We start from the raw sequence: 13,223 nt of genomic DNA, 5'->3' as shown, positions 1-13,223 counted from the left end.
AGCCCTAATCTGGTTCCGTCACGGCACGCTGAGCCTTTGGTTAATTCCTGTTCCTGGTGGGAAATGAGAGTTAAATTTGCCCGTCCAGACACCTCCAGCTAGTCTCTCATTGGTTCTCCGTATTCCTGTTCATCTTCCGCAGAAATTGCAAACTGGGCCAAACAGGAGGTTAAAGGCACTGACTCTCCATGAGGGGATGTTGTTAGTAAAGCAACTGGAATGTCGATCCGGATTCCCAGGAGAGGAAAATTAGGTGCGTTTTAGAAACCTTTCCCGATCATATGGTATACCAGTCGCTGGGTTTCCCAAGCATGGTTTAGCTGTAGGAAGATTCCCTTCAACCTGGAGTGTTGGGACCCTTGGAATGAGTAGCATGAAGTATTGCATTAAACTTTCAGCAGTTGCTCACCAAAGCTCACCATTCCTCTCAGCCCCAAGTGTCCAGCCTTATGTCTTATCCAGCTGTGGGTTTATATGTGGTCAATCCAGGTTGCATCACAGCCCCTGAGCAAATTTTGTAAGAATTTTTCTCTCTTTCATTGTTTCTGCGTTTTGTTTTTAAAATTTGTTTCTATAATGGGGTTTAGCTCATTTTCACTGCTGTGTTTGTGCCGCTCTGCACACACTTGATTCCCTTATGGAGATATATCAATTCATGGGTTTTAAGATTCTTTTAATCAGATATATTTCTCTGCGGTGTATAGGGTGTGTTGAGGCCAGTTCATTGAGCAAGATGTAGATCTTGTCTAATACCTATTTGGTTTATTGAACAGTATCTGTGCTAATTTCAAACTCTGGTTTTATGCATCACCCCACCTCTCCTTTTCCCTTATGCTGACATAAGTGTGTTTTCTAAATGTGAGACACTGTTCTGTTCTGTAATTCATTTCTTGTGCAGCCATATTTACCCTCCCTCTATAGGTGATATCTTATGATATGTTTCTTTTTCTGTTTGACTTATTTCAAGTAGTATTATCGGACCTAAATCCACTCTTTATCCTTCTACTAACCTTATTACATTGATTTCATGGTGAAGAGATATTCCATTGTACATAAGCACCACATCTTCTTTATCCATTGTTCTCTTTCCTGGGATATTTAAGGTGTACTGAAGTTGAGGTTCTTGTAAACAGAGTAGCCCTAAACTGTGGTGTTCTTGTGTCTTGTTGATTTTTAGACTTACCTAGATATACTCCCATGATTGGAAGTGTCCTATGCTCTGTAGCTCTGTTTTTTAGATGATTTAGGAACCACCATACACTTTTCCAGAGTGGCTCTCGGCAGTTCACACACTGCCCATCAGCGTATAAAGGCTCCCTGTTCTCCATTGCCTGTCCTGCATTTCTGGTTTTTACAATTTTTTAGGATGGCCCTTTTGACCGGTGGGAAATGAGACTTCTTTGTTGTGCACATTCGCATTGCTTGCTTGCTTCGTTGCCCATAAAGCGCGTATGCGTTTTTTCCTGGATATAATCAGGAAAAAACGCATACGCCCTTTTGGGCCAACTGCATCATTGTCGAAATTCTGCCGCTTTTCATGTGCTTTAAAGACGAGTCCAATCTATCTCTTGAAATCTGTTTCTTGCAATTCTGTCTTGCATTCAGATCCTCTTCTTTGCCTTACCTCAACATATTTTTGGACGTTAGTTTTCATTTATAACTCTGCAGGTTTGTGAATTGCAGTAACCCTGAGCTCCATTTTTTAAGTTGTTCTTTTGTGAGCTGGCCTCAAACCCGCAGGATTGCTTCAGGCCCTATTTTGGCTCTGGCGAGGCAGGCTGAGCCTTTTTTCAATTCTTATTCTTAATGGGAAATTAGAGTGATATGTGCCCGTCCAAACCCCTACAACTATTCTCTCATTGGTTCCCCCTCTTCCCGTTCATCCTCCTCACAATTTGCAAAATGTGTGAAACAGAAGTTGAAATGTGCTGATTCTCCAAGTGGGGAGATTCTAAGTAACGTGGCTGGAATGGTGAACAGGAGCACCAGGAGAGGATAAATGAGCTGCATTTTAGACACATCTCCCGATCACATGGTGTACAGTCCTCTGGGTTTTCCATGCATGTTTTAGCTGTAGGAAGATCCCTTGAACCTGCAGATTTGGGACCCATTGAATGGGTACCAGGTAGTATTACTTTAAAGGGTGTGCATTTCCTCACCCAACCTCACATTTCTCTTAGTGCAAACAGTTTCCAGCCTTATGTCTCATCCTGCTGTGGGTCTAGATGTGTTCAATCCATGTTGCATCACCGTCCCTGAGGAAAAGTTGTAAGAGGTTTTCTCTGTCTCTCTGTCGTTTATTTTTTTCAATTTATTACTATATTGGTTACAGCTGATTTTCAAAGCTCTGTTTCTTGCTGCTGTACATCCACTTGATTCACGTACAGAGAGACATCAGTAAATTCTTTTTCAGATTCTTACCAGTCGTATATATTCTTTTCCGGTGACTTGAGTGTGCTGAGTGCAGTTCTTTTAGCTACCGTGTAGGCCTTGTTGATTATCAGTTTGGTATTTGGAATCGTATCTTTGCTAATTTCAACCTCCTGGGTGATGCCTCACCCCTCCCCACCTTTCCCGTTTAGCAGCCTTATGCATGTTTTCTACATATTTGACTATGTTTTTGTTTTGTAATTTATTTCATGTGTAGCCATTTTGGATTCCACCTTTAAGTGATATCTTATGATATGTGTCTTTTTCTTTTTGAATTATGTCACTTAGAATGATCATACGTAACTCCTCCGGAGTTGTTACAACTGGCCATATTTCATTGATTTCCAGGCTGAATAATATTCCACTCTACCTAAGTACCACATCTCTATCCATTTTTCCTCTCCAGAGACATTTAAGTTATATCCTAGTCGAGGATCTTTTAAACAGAGAGGGGGTAAACATTGGGGTGCCTGTGTCCTCTCGATTTTTGTTTTTCCCAAGATATACGCCCATGAGTGCAAGTGCCCTATGCTCTGTAGCTCATTTTTTAGATGCTTTAGTAAACACAATACACTTCTCCAGAATGGTCGTTGGCAATATATATTTCCACTATAAGTCTCACAGGGCTCCCTCTTCTCCTTGCCCTGTCCTGCATTTCTGTTGTTTACACTTTATGAGGATGGCTCTTCTGACCGATGCGAAGTGATATCTTTTGTAGTATTGACTTCCAGTGCCCACCCGTTTGGTTGGCTAAAAAAGTGTATGCCCTTTTCTTGAATATATACAGAAAAAAACGCATACACCCTTTTTTGGCCAACTGCAATGTTGGCAATGTTCAGCTCCTTTTCTTGTGCTTAATGGCGAGTCCTTTCTACCTCCTCAAATCCCTTTCCTGCCATTCTCCCTTGCTTACAAGTCCTTTTCTCTGACTTTCCTCAAGACATTTTTCAGTGATGGATATTTTCAACTCTGCAGTTTCGTGAATTTTACTGCCCCTGAGTTCCATTGTTCAACTTGTGTTTATGGGAACTGGCCACAAAGCAGCGGGATTTCCTCAAGCCCTATACTGTTTCCATGGACAACCCTAGCCTTTGGTCAATTCGTCTTCCTGATTGGAAATTAGAGTGACATGTGCCTGTCTGAACACCTAGGACTTGTCTCTCATTGTTCCTCATCCTTCCGCTTCATCCTCTGGACAAATTCCAAACTGTACGCAATAGGATGTTGACAGTGCTGACATCTCCAAGTGGGGAGACTGTTAGTAAAGACGCTGGAGGGGTGAACCCGAGCACCAGGGGATGAGGAGATGAGATGCCTTTTCCAAACTCTTCCCGATCAGACGGTATACCATCCTCTGGGTGTGACAGACATGTTTTAGCAGTAGGAAGAGTCCCATTCATGTAAGGAGAACACCAGGGCTTTTTCAAAATCAGTGTCTCCCCGAAACCCAAACTGGGGAATTTTTTAAGCTACGGCTACACATATGTTCATTAAGGGCCTTGGAAAGTAGGCAGAGTCCAAACTTTAGATGATTGAAGTCTTCAGGGTCAGAAGCACTCACCACCAGCTTCCCTTAGGTTACACTTTAACTGTCATTGATAGATGATGTCAATAAAAATATCTATTCTTTTTCAGATTATTTCCCCTTATAGGTTATTGCAAAATGTTGAGTGTAGTTCCCTGTGCTATACAGTAGTTCCTTGTTGATGATCTATTTTATACATAGCAGTGTGTATGTGTTAATCCCAAACTGTTAATTTATCCCTCCTCCAACCTTTCCCCTTTGGTAATAATAAATTATAAGATTTTATACTTCTCAGAAATGGGGGAGCTGAAAGAGAGGTATCATTTTCAATGGAAAAGCATTTAAAACAAGATTGAAGCTTTAACCAAGATTATTAGATGTACATCCTTGGAAAGAAATCACTTCGTTTCTCTAATATTGACCTGACAAATAAGACAAACCTTTTCACTGAACTTGCTTATAATAAAGTGATGGAAATATCAAATGGAAGTGTTAGAAACATCTTATTTTACCCGAGCCTTATACACTGTTCTATGTTAACTACAGTTTGGCTCACACATCTGTTCATTGAGGTTACAATAGTCTCAATTTCTGTGACTGATCCTCCAGAGTGGACCCCAACAAGTGTCCCCCTGCCCAGTGTCATTGGGGCCAACAGATCGAGACTGAGTTTGGTTCACAAGCAAAGGAAACTTTATATTTTGATCAGAGAATGGAGAGGTGAGAGCATGCACTACCCCGTGGGCTGTGGGCTGGGCTGCTGTGTAGAGATCCTGTCAGAGTCAGTGGGAGGGAGGGAGGGGGCAGAGCTCTCGAGGGCCGGGTTGGCTGCAGCTCAGGCTCTATATCGCAGAGTCTGCACTGGGCCCCAGGAGCTGAGGTGTCGACCCAGCCATTCTGCACTAGGAAATCTGGTCTGAAGTGCCGGGTGTGGAACCTCTGCATGCGGGACCCTAGGAGCACATGAAATTAGACAAAGCACAAAGGATAAAAAAGGTTAGACTTGACTTTATTGCCCAGATTCTATTTTTATCTCCCAGGGATTTTTAATGGGCTTTGCTGGGGACAAACCCCTCCTCTGCCTTTTGTCCCGTTCCTCATTCTTGGAGTGCTGAGGGTGCAGACCCTTCTTCTGTAACTGCTGAGTGCTGAGTTGGGAGCCCTCATACCTGGGGCGAGGGTCAGAGCTTCTCCCCAGCAGCCTCCAGGTGACGTTGATTGTCCCCAGGCCCCCTGCCTCCCTGCTCGTCCACCTGAGCACCAGCATTGGAAGTGTTATAGATTCTAATGACCTTTAAGGGTCCAGGAAAGAGATGTGCAGAGACGCTGTGGGGGCCGGTTTCACCCCGCCCCACATTTGTTCGGCCACCTTAGGCTGACCGTTTCTGCCAGCCTAGATGCTCTGACCAGTAGTCTGCGCTTTCTTCAGTTAGGCCCCTGAATTAACGTACAAACAGCACCAGGTGTCAGAGCACTGCCCGCTCAACTCCCAGACAGTCCAGGGTCAGTGGTGATCAAGGACCATGATGGCCACTGAGTCAACAGCCTTTTGAAGTAAACAGGAGTCCAGCCGGTCTTATTGGCCACCATCATCACGGTGTCTGTAGGCTTTTCTATGGTGACAGTGTGATATACGGTTCCCCCGCCAAGATTATTAGCTCCCCTCTGGGTGCAGTAAGTCCTGCAAGCAGTAGTCTACTCTTTTGGGACACACTCTTGTTGTTTTATGAGAGAAACTCCATGTCAAGTGATGTTCACACGAGTCGTCATGGTGCCCTGTTGCCCCCGGTTATCTCTCTGGATGTTGGAGTTGGAGGGCCTCCTCACTCGAGGTCGGTGTGCCCACGGAGCGAACCCTGCAACTTCAGGGCATGGTTGGTGGTTAGGATCACCACGTGGGGTCCTTTTCCCTTAGGAGGGAGGTGGCCTTTTGGGCTGCTGATTTCCAGGTTTTTAGATACCGCCAGTATCTTGGCCAGATGTGGCAGTGGGCCAAGCCCCTTGGTGACTGTAGTTTATCCTACCTGGATGGCATTCTTGCATTGTTCCATTTCAAGTGGTCCCAGTTTTTGCACTAATTCTCCAATGGCGATTCACCTTTCACTGGGAATGTAAAGGTCAAAGGGTTTAGCTAAATTAGGGAGTTCCAGGGCAAGGGTCTGAATTGACTGCTCTTTCCATTCTTGAAAGGCCACTTCTGGATTCTATTCAAAAGGATCATCATCTTTTCCTTTCAGTGTTTCATATAGAGGCCCAGCTAGTAGACTGTAGTTAGAGATCCAGAAGCAGCAAACCCTGGCCTCCCCAGGAACCCCTAAGCTGTCTTCTAGTTTTAGAAAGGGGTAAGGCTGCAAATGGTTTCTTCCCTTTCCTGGGATGGGCTTCTCCGACCTTCTGTGAGAATGAAGCCCAGGCAGGTCACCGCAGTCTGTGATATTTGAGCTTTTTCTTGGACAACTTCTATCCTTTATTGGCTTGGTAGTTCAGAGGCCTCCTTAGTAGGGCTGGCGATCAGAATGTCGTCTGCGTACTGAAGGAGGGTTTCCTTTTCCAGAGGTAGAACTTTTAGGTCTTTAGCTAAGCTTTCCCCAAAGATGGTGTGGGAATTTTTGCACCCTTGGGGCAAGACGGCCCGGAAGTATTGTTTTAGTTGTATGTTGAGTCCTGCCACTCACAAGCCAAAATTTCTTGTGACTCTGGGACTAATGGAATACAAAAGAAGGCATCATTGAAGACTAATACAGAATACCATGTCCTGGTGGTTGGTAGAATGACCAGCAGGGTGTAGGAATTAGGAGCAACTGGAGGTATATCCTCGGTGGCTTCACTGACTGTCCTGACATCCTTTACCAGGTCCCCAGCAGCCCATGGGGCTCTCGTGGTCAGACCAATCCCAGAATATGGAGCTCACCTGGGCAGGTACCCCACCCCCACCCCAGCCTACGGGGCTCTCGTGGTCAGGCCCCTCCCAGGATACAGAGCTACCCTTGCAGGTACTGTGGCAGGGCTGGGCACACAGGAACCGTGCACATAGCCCTCATTGCAGAGCACCCCCAGCTCACCTGTCGCTCAGAGCTGACACAGAGCACCTCAGAGCAGGACTTGAACTAACAAACAGCAGCTGCCACAGGTCTGTGACCCTGGGCATCACTCTGTGTGGCCTCCCTCCACCTTGTCTTCCAGAGACTTCCACTGCACCCGGGGCACCAGGCCTCTGTCTCCAACCACCACCCACCCCTCCTCTCCCTGACTCCTGGGTTCCTCTCATTAGGAGAGGGTTTTCTTGAAGTTGTCTCCCACTCATGGGCCAGATAAAATGATTAGAAAACAAGCCAAAGCTGCAGCCCCTTGTCTATCCTGACTCTCAGGAGCCCACACCTGTTCCTTGGACCTGGCCGGTTCAGCAAGTTCCATTTTCTGCAACTGTGAGCCCCTGAGGGGTGATGATTGGCTGACCTGGGCAGCCTTACCGTGCCGGCCAGCCCTCCCCAGGTGTGCCTGGGTTGAGATCAATATAAATACCACTCCAGGCAGCAAGAGCCCCTGCAGCCGTGCCTGACGCCATTTTCTCTGCCCTGTCAGCAGTCTCGGGGCTGGGCTGGTGGGAGGGAGTGAGAGGCCACGGCTTTGTGGGTGGCCCAGTGTGAGTGGGGCTCTGCTGGACTTTCTGCAGCAGTTGCCAGGCTGCCACCTGCTAAAGAAGAGGATGTGTCACCCATACCTGCTGCTGGAATTTCTCCCTGGGCAGAGGTGAGGAAGGAAAAAAGCAGTGGGGGCAGGGACAGGACGGGTATCTCAGGCAGGGAAATGGAAATCTTCCAGAAGAGCACCCAGGGCCAGGACCATCCTGGCTGGCCTGCAGGCACCAAGTCGGCCGGCATGCTGTCACTCGTGTGGCTCTATGGCCCTTCCTCTAGGCTTTCAAGTCCTTGTATATATTCAGGTGTTTTACCTGGGACGGGTGGGAATAGTTCAGCAGCAACTGGCCTGGGGCTCAGCTCACGTTTACTCACAGATGCCTCGGCACGGTGCCCCAGCTTTGCAATGAGGACGCTTGTTGCGTGGGGGCTGCTGGCTGAATGGGAGACGATTCCCCACCACTGACCAACTTCAGAATTGTTTACAACTGGAGCAAGTGCCCTGTTACGGTTTTCCTCTGTGGAACTGGTGGGTTCTGTGTTTTTTTTCTCTTTTTCGTTTTTGGTTCAAGGTAGATTTTATTCCTCTTTTTTGTATTTACAGAGATAAGCATGGAAATAATTTATTCATATAAATACATGTATGTGAAGGGAATAATTGTTTTTTCTGTTTTATTTTTTAAATTTTATTTCTTTTTAATTTTGAATTTTATTTTATATTTTTATACAGCAGGTTCTTATTGGCTATCTATTTTATACATATAAATGTATACATGCCAATCCCAGTCTCTCAACTCCTCCCACCACCACCCCCCCAACAGCTTTCCCCCTTGTTGTCCATACGTTTGTTGTCTACATCTGTTGCTCTATTTATACCTTGCAAAATGGTTAATCTGTACAGTTTTTCTAGGTTCCATATACATGCATGAATATACAAGATTTGTTTTTCTCTTTCTGACTTACTTCACTCTGTATGACAGTCTCTAGATCTATCGACGTCTCTACAAATGACCCAATTTCATTCCTTTTCATGGCTTAGTAATATTCCATTTTATATAGGTACCACAGCTTTATGCATTCGTCTGTCTGTGGGCATTTAGGTTGCTTCCATTACCTCGATATTGTAAATAGTGATGCAATGAACATTGCGGTGAATGTCTCTTTTTGATTTATGGTTTTGTCTGGGAATATGTCCAGTACTGGGATTGCTGTATCATATGGTAATTCTATTGTTAGTATCTTAAGAAACTCCATATTGTTCTCCATAGTGACTGTATCAATTTATATTCCCAACAATAGTGGAAGAGGGTTCCTTTTCTCCACACCCTTTCCAGCATTTTTCGTTTGTAGAATTTCTGATGATGCCCATGCTACCAGGTGTGAGGTGATACTTCATTGTTGAGTCCATTTTGTTGAGCAAGGGGTAGGTCTTGTCTATTACATATTTGGCTTATGGAACGGTATCTGTGCTAATTTCAAACTCTGGTTTTATGCAGCACCCCAACTCACCTTCCCCCTTAAGCAAGCATAAGTTGGTTTTCTAAACTTGAGACCCTGTTCTGTTTTGTAATTCAGTTCATGTGTAGCCAAGTTCACATTCCGTGTATTAGTGATACCTTACGATGTTTCTTTTTCTGTGTGACTTATTTCACTTAGAATCATCGTGCCTCAATCTACTCATTATGCTGGTATGGGCCTGGTGACATAGATTTGATTGCTGAGTGGTATTCTGTTGTACGTAAGTACCGCAACTTCTTTATCCATTATTTGCTCTCTGGGATATTTAACTTGTGCTGTAGAAGAGATTCCTGTAAAAAGAGCCGTCCCAAACATTGGGGTTGCTGTGTCTTTTTGATTTTAATTTCCCTGAGCTTCAGGACCATAAGTGGAAGTGCCCTAGGCTCTGTTGCTTTGTTTTTTAGATGTTTCAGGAAACACCATACACTTCTCCCGAGTGTCTGTTGGCAGTTTACATCCTGCCCATCAGCATAACAAGGCTCCCATTTCTCCATGGCCTGTCCTGCCTTTCTGGATTTTACACTTTTTTCAGATGGCCCTTTTGACCGGGGGGAAGTGAGACTTCATTGTAGTGCAGATTTCCTTTGCAAGCTTGCTTGCTTGGCCAAAAAGGGCTTATGCGTATTTTCCGGAATATATTCAGGAAAAAACGCATACGCCCTTTTTGGCCAAGTGCATCATTGTGGACGTTCTGCCTCTTTTCCTATGCTTTCATTGCAATTCCAGTCTACCTCCTAAATCGGTTTCCTGCAATTCTGCCCCACTTTCAAGTCCTCTTGGCAGCCTTACTTCAGTATATTTTTGGACGATAGCTGTCATTTATAACTCTGCAGGTTTGTGAATTACAGTGCCCCTGAGCTCCTTTCTTCAACTCGCTTTCTTGTGAGCTGGCCGCAACACCGCAGGATTGCTTCAGGCCCTAATCTGGTTCCGGCACGGCACGCTGAGCCTTTGGTTAATTCCTCTTCCTGGTGGGAAATGAGAGTTAAATTTGCCCATCCAGACACCTCCAGCTAGTCTCTCATTGGTTCTCCCTATTCCTGTTCATCTTCCGCAGAAATTGCAAACTGGGCCAAACAGGAGGTTAAAGGCACTGACTCTCCAAGTCGGGAGAGTGTTAGTAAAGCATCTGGAATGTTGCGCTCCAGTACCAGGGGAGGAAAACTGAGACATATTTGAACACGTCTCCCGATCACACGGTGGATCATACTCTGGGTTCCACATGCATGTTTTAGCTGAAGGAAGAACCCCTTAAACCTGGAGAGTTGAGACCCATGGCATGGTTACCATGCAATATGACTTCAAAGGGTCTTCATTTGCTCACCGAACCCCTCCAATCCTATCACTGCTGCCTTTATGCCCCTGTACACACGCTTGATTCTCTTTCGGTGGCATAGAAATCCATAGGTTTTAAGATACTTACTAGTCAGGTACATTCTTAGGCGTTTAATATGGGGTGTTGTGTCCATTTCGTTCAGCAAGGAGTAGCTCTTGTCTATTCCATATTTGGCTTAAGGAACTTTATCTGTTCTCATTTCAATCTCTGGTTTTATGCAGCACCCCAACTCACCTTTCCCCTTAAGCAAGCATAAGTTTGTTTTCTAAATTTGAGACCCTGTTCTGTTTTGTAATTCAGTTCCTGTGTAGCCAAGTTTACATTCCGTGTATTAGAGATATCTTATGATGTTTCTTTTTCTGTGTGACTTATTTCAGTTAGAATCATCATACCTGAATCCACTCATTATGCTGCTATGGGCCTGATGACATAGATTTCATTGCTGAGTGATATTGCATTGTATGTAAGTACCACAACTTCTTTATCCATTTTTCACTTTCTGCGAGATTGAACTTGTACCGTAAACGAGGTTCTTATAAACAGAGGCGTCCCAAACTTTGGGGTGGCTGTGTCTTTTTTATTTTAATTTCCCTAAACTATAAGACCATAAGTGGAAGTGCCCTAGGCTCTGTTGCTTTGTTTTTTAGATGTTTCAGGAAACACCATACACTTCTTCCCAGTGGCTGTTGGCAATTTACATCCCGCCCATCAGCATAACAAGGCTCCCAGTTCTCCATGGCCTGTACTGCCTTTCTGGATTTTACACTTTTTTCAGATGGCCCTTTTGACTGGGGTAAGTGAGACTTCATTGTAGTGCAGATTTCCTTTGCAAGCTTGCTTGGTTGGCCAAAAAGGGCGTATGCGTTTTTTCCTGAATATATTCAGGAAAAAACGCATACGCCCTTTTTGGCCAATTGCATCATTGTCAACGTTCTGCCTCTTTTCCTATGCTTTAAATGCAATTCCAGTCTACCTCCTGAAATCGGTTTCCTGCAATTCTGCCTTGCTTTCAATGCCTCTTCATAGCCTTACCTCAATATATTTTTTGAAAATAGTTGGTCTTTATAACTCTGCAGGTTTTTGAATTGCAGTGGCCCTTAGCTCCATTTTTCAGCTCTTATTTTTGTGATCTTGCCTCATAACCACAGGATTCCTTCAGGCCCTTTTCTTCTTCTGGGGCACCTTGCTGTGCCTTTGGTTTATTCTTCTTAATGATGTGAAATTAGAGTGACATGTGCCCATTGAAACTGCTACAGCTAGTTTCTCACTGGTTCCCCCTATTCCCATTCATCCTCCGCACTAACTGCAGACTGTGCGATACCAGAACTTAAAGGCATTGACTCTCCATGTGGGGATATTTTTGGTAAAGTGGCTGGAATGTCGATCCAAAGCCCCAGGAGAGGAAAAATGAGGTGCGTTTTAGAAACCTTTCCCGATCATATGGTATACCAGTCGCTGGGTTTCCCAAGCGTGGTTTAGCTGTAGGAAGATTCCCTTCAACCTGGAGTTTTGGGACCCTTGGAATGAGTAGCATGAAGTATTGCATTAAACTTTTGGCAGTTGCTCACCAAAGCTCACCAATCCTCTCAGCCCCAAGTGTCCAGCCTTATGTCTTATCCAGCTGTGGGTTTATATGTGGTCAATCCTGGTTGCCTCACAGCCCCTCAGCAAATTTTGTAAGAATTTTTCTCTCTTTCATTGTTTCTGCGTTTTGTTTTTAAAATTTATTTCTATAATGGGATTTAGCTCATTTTCACTGCTGTGTTTGTGCCGCTCTGCACACACTTGATTCCCTTATGGAGATATATCAATACATGGGTTTTAAGATTCTTATTACTCAGATATATTTCTCTGTGGTGTATAGGGTGTGTTGAGGCCAGTTCATTGAGCAAGGTGTAGATCTTGTCTAATATCTATTTGGTTTATTGAACGGTATCTGTGCTAATTTCAAACTCTGGTTTTATGCATCACCCCACCTCTCCTTTCCCCTTAAGCTGAAATAAGTGTGTTTTCTAAATGTGAGACACTGTTCTGTTCTGTAATTCATTTCTTGTGCAGCCATATTTACCCTCCCTCTATAAGTGATATCTTATGATATGTTTCTTTTTCTGTGTGACTTATTTCAGTTACAATCATCATACCTGAATCCACTCATTATGCTGCTATGGGACTGATGACATAGATTTCATTGCTGAGTGATATTGCATTGTACGTAAGTACCACAACTTCTTTATCCATTTTTCAATTTCTGCGATATTGAACTTGTACCGTAAACGAGATTCTTGTAAACAGAGCCGCTTGAAACTTTGGGGTGGCTGTGTCTTTTTGATTTTAATTTCCCTAAGCTATAGGACCATAAGTGGAAGTGCCCTAGGCTCCGTTGCTTTGTGTTTTAGATGTTTCAGGAAACACCATAAACTTCTCCCGAGTGGCTGTTGGCAATTTACATCCCGCCCATCAGCATAACAAGGCTCCCAGTTCTCCATGGCCTGTCCTGCCTTTTTGGATTTTACACTTTTTTCAGTTGGCCCTTTTGACCGGGGGGAAGTGAGACTTCATTGTAGTGCAGATTTCCTTTGCAAGCTTGCTTGGTTGGCCAAAAAGGGCGTATGCGTTTTTTCCTGAATATATTCAGGAAAAAGCGCGTATGCTCTTTTTGGCCAAGTGCATCATTGTGGACGTTCTGCCTCTTTTCCTATGCTTTCAATGGAATTCCAGTCTACCTCGTGAAATCGGTTTCCTGCAATTCTGCCCCGCTTTCAAGTCCTCTTGGCAG

At 44.5% G+C, this 13,223-nt stretch overlaps 1 long non-coding RNA gene across 1 annotated transcript; it reads left to right on the top strand.

The window, feature by feature from the left end:
* The first annotated feature begins 3,242 nt into the window (after positions 1 to 3,242).
* LOC137224349 (uncharacterized) lies at positions 3,243 to 12,656 on the top strand. Its single transcript, XR_010943309.1, has 4 exons — positions 3,243 to 4,675; positions 7,971 to 9,331; positions 10,825 to 10,906; positions 12,574 to 12,656. It is a non-coding gene; the product is annotated as an uncharacterized lncRNA (long non-coding RNA).
* The last annotated feature ends 567 nt before the right edge of the window (positions 12,657 to 13,223 follow it).

The sequence above is a fragment of the Pseudorca crassidens genome, chromosome 5 (assembly GCF_039906515.1).
Source record: "Pseudorca crassidens isolate mPseCra1 chromosome 5, mPseCra1.hap1, whole genome shotgun sequence".
Taxonomy (NCBI): domain Eukaryota; kingdom Metazoa; phylum Chordata; class Mammalia; order Artiodactyla; family Delphinidae; genus Pseudorca; species Pseudorca crassidens.
This window is presented reverse-complemented; position numbering and strand designations above follow the sequence as displayed.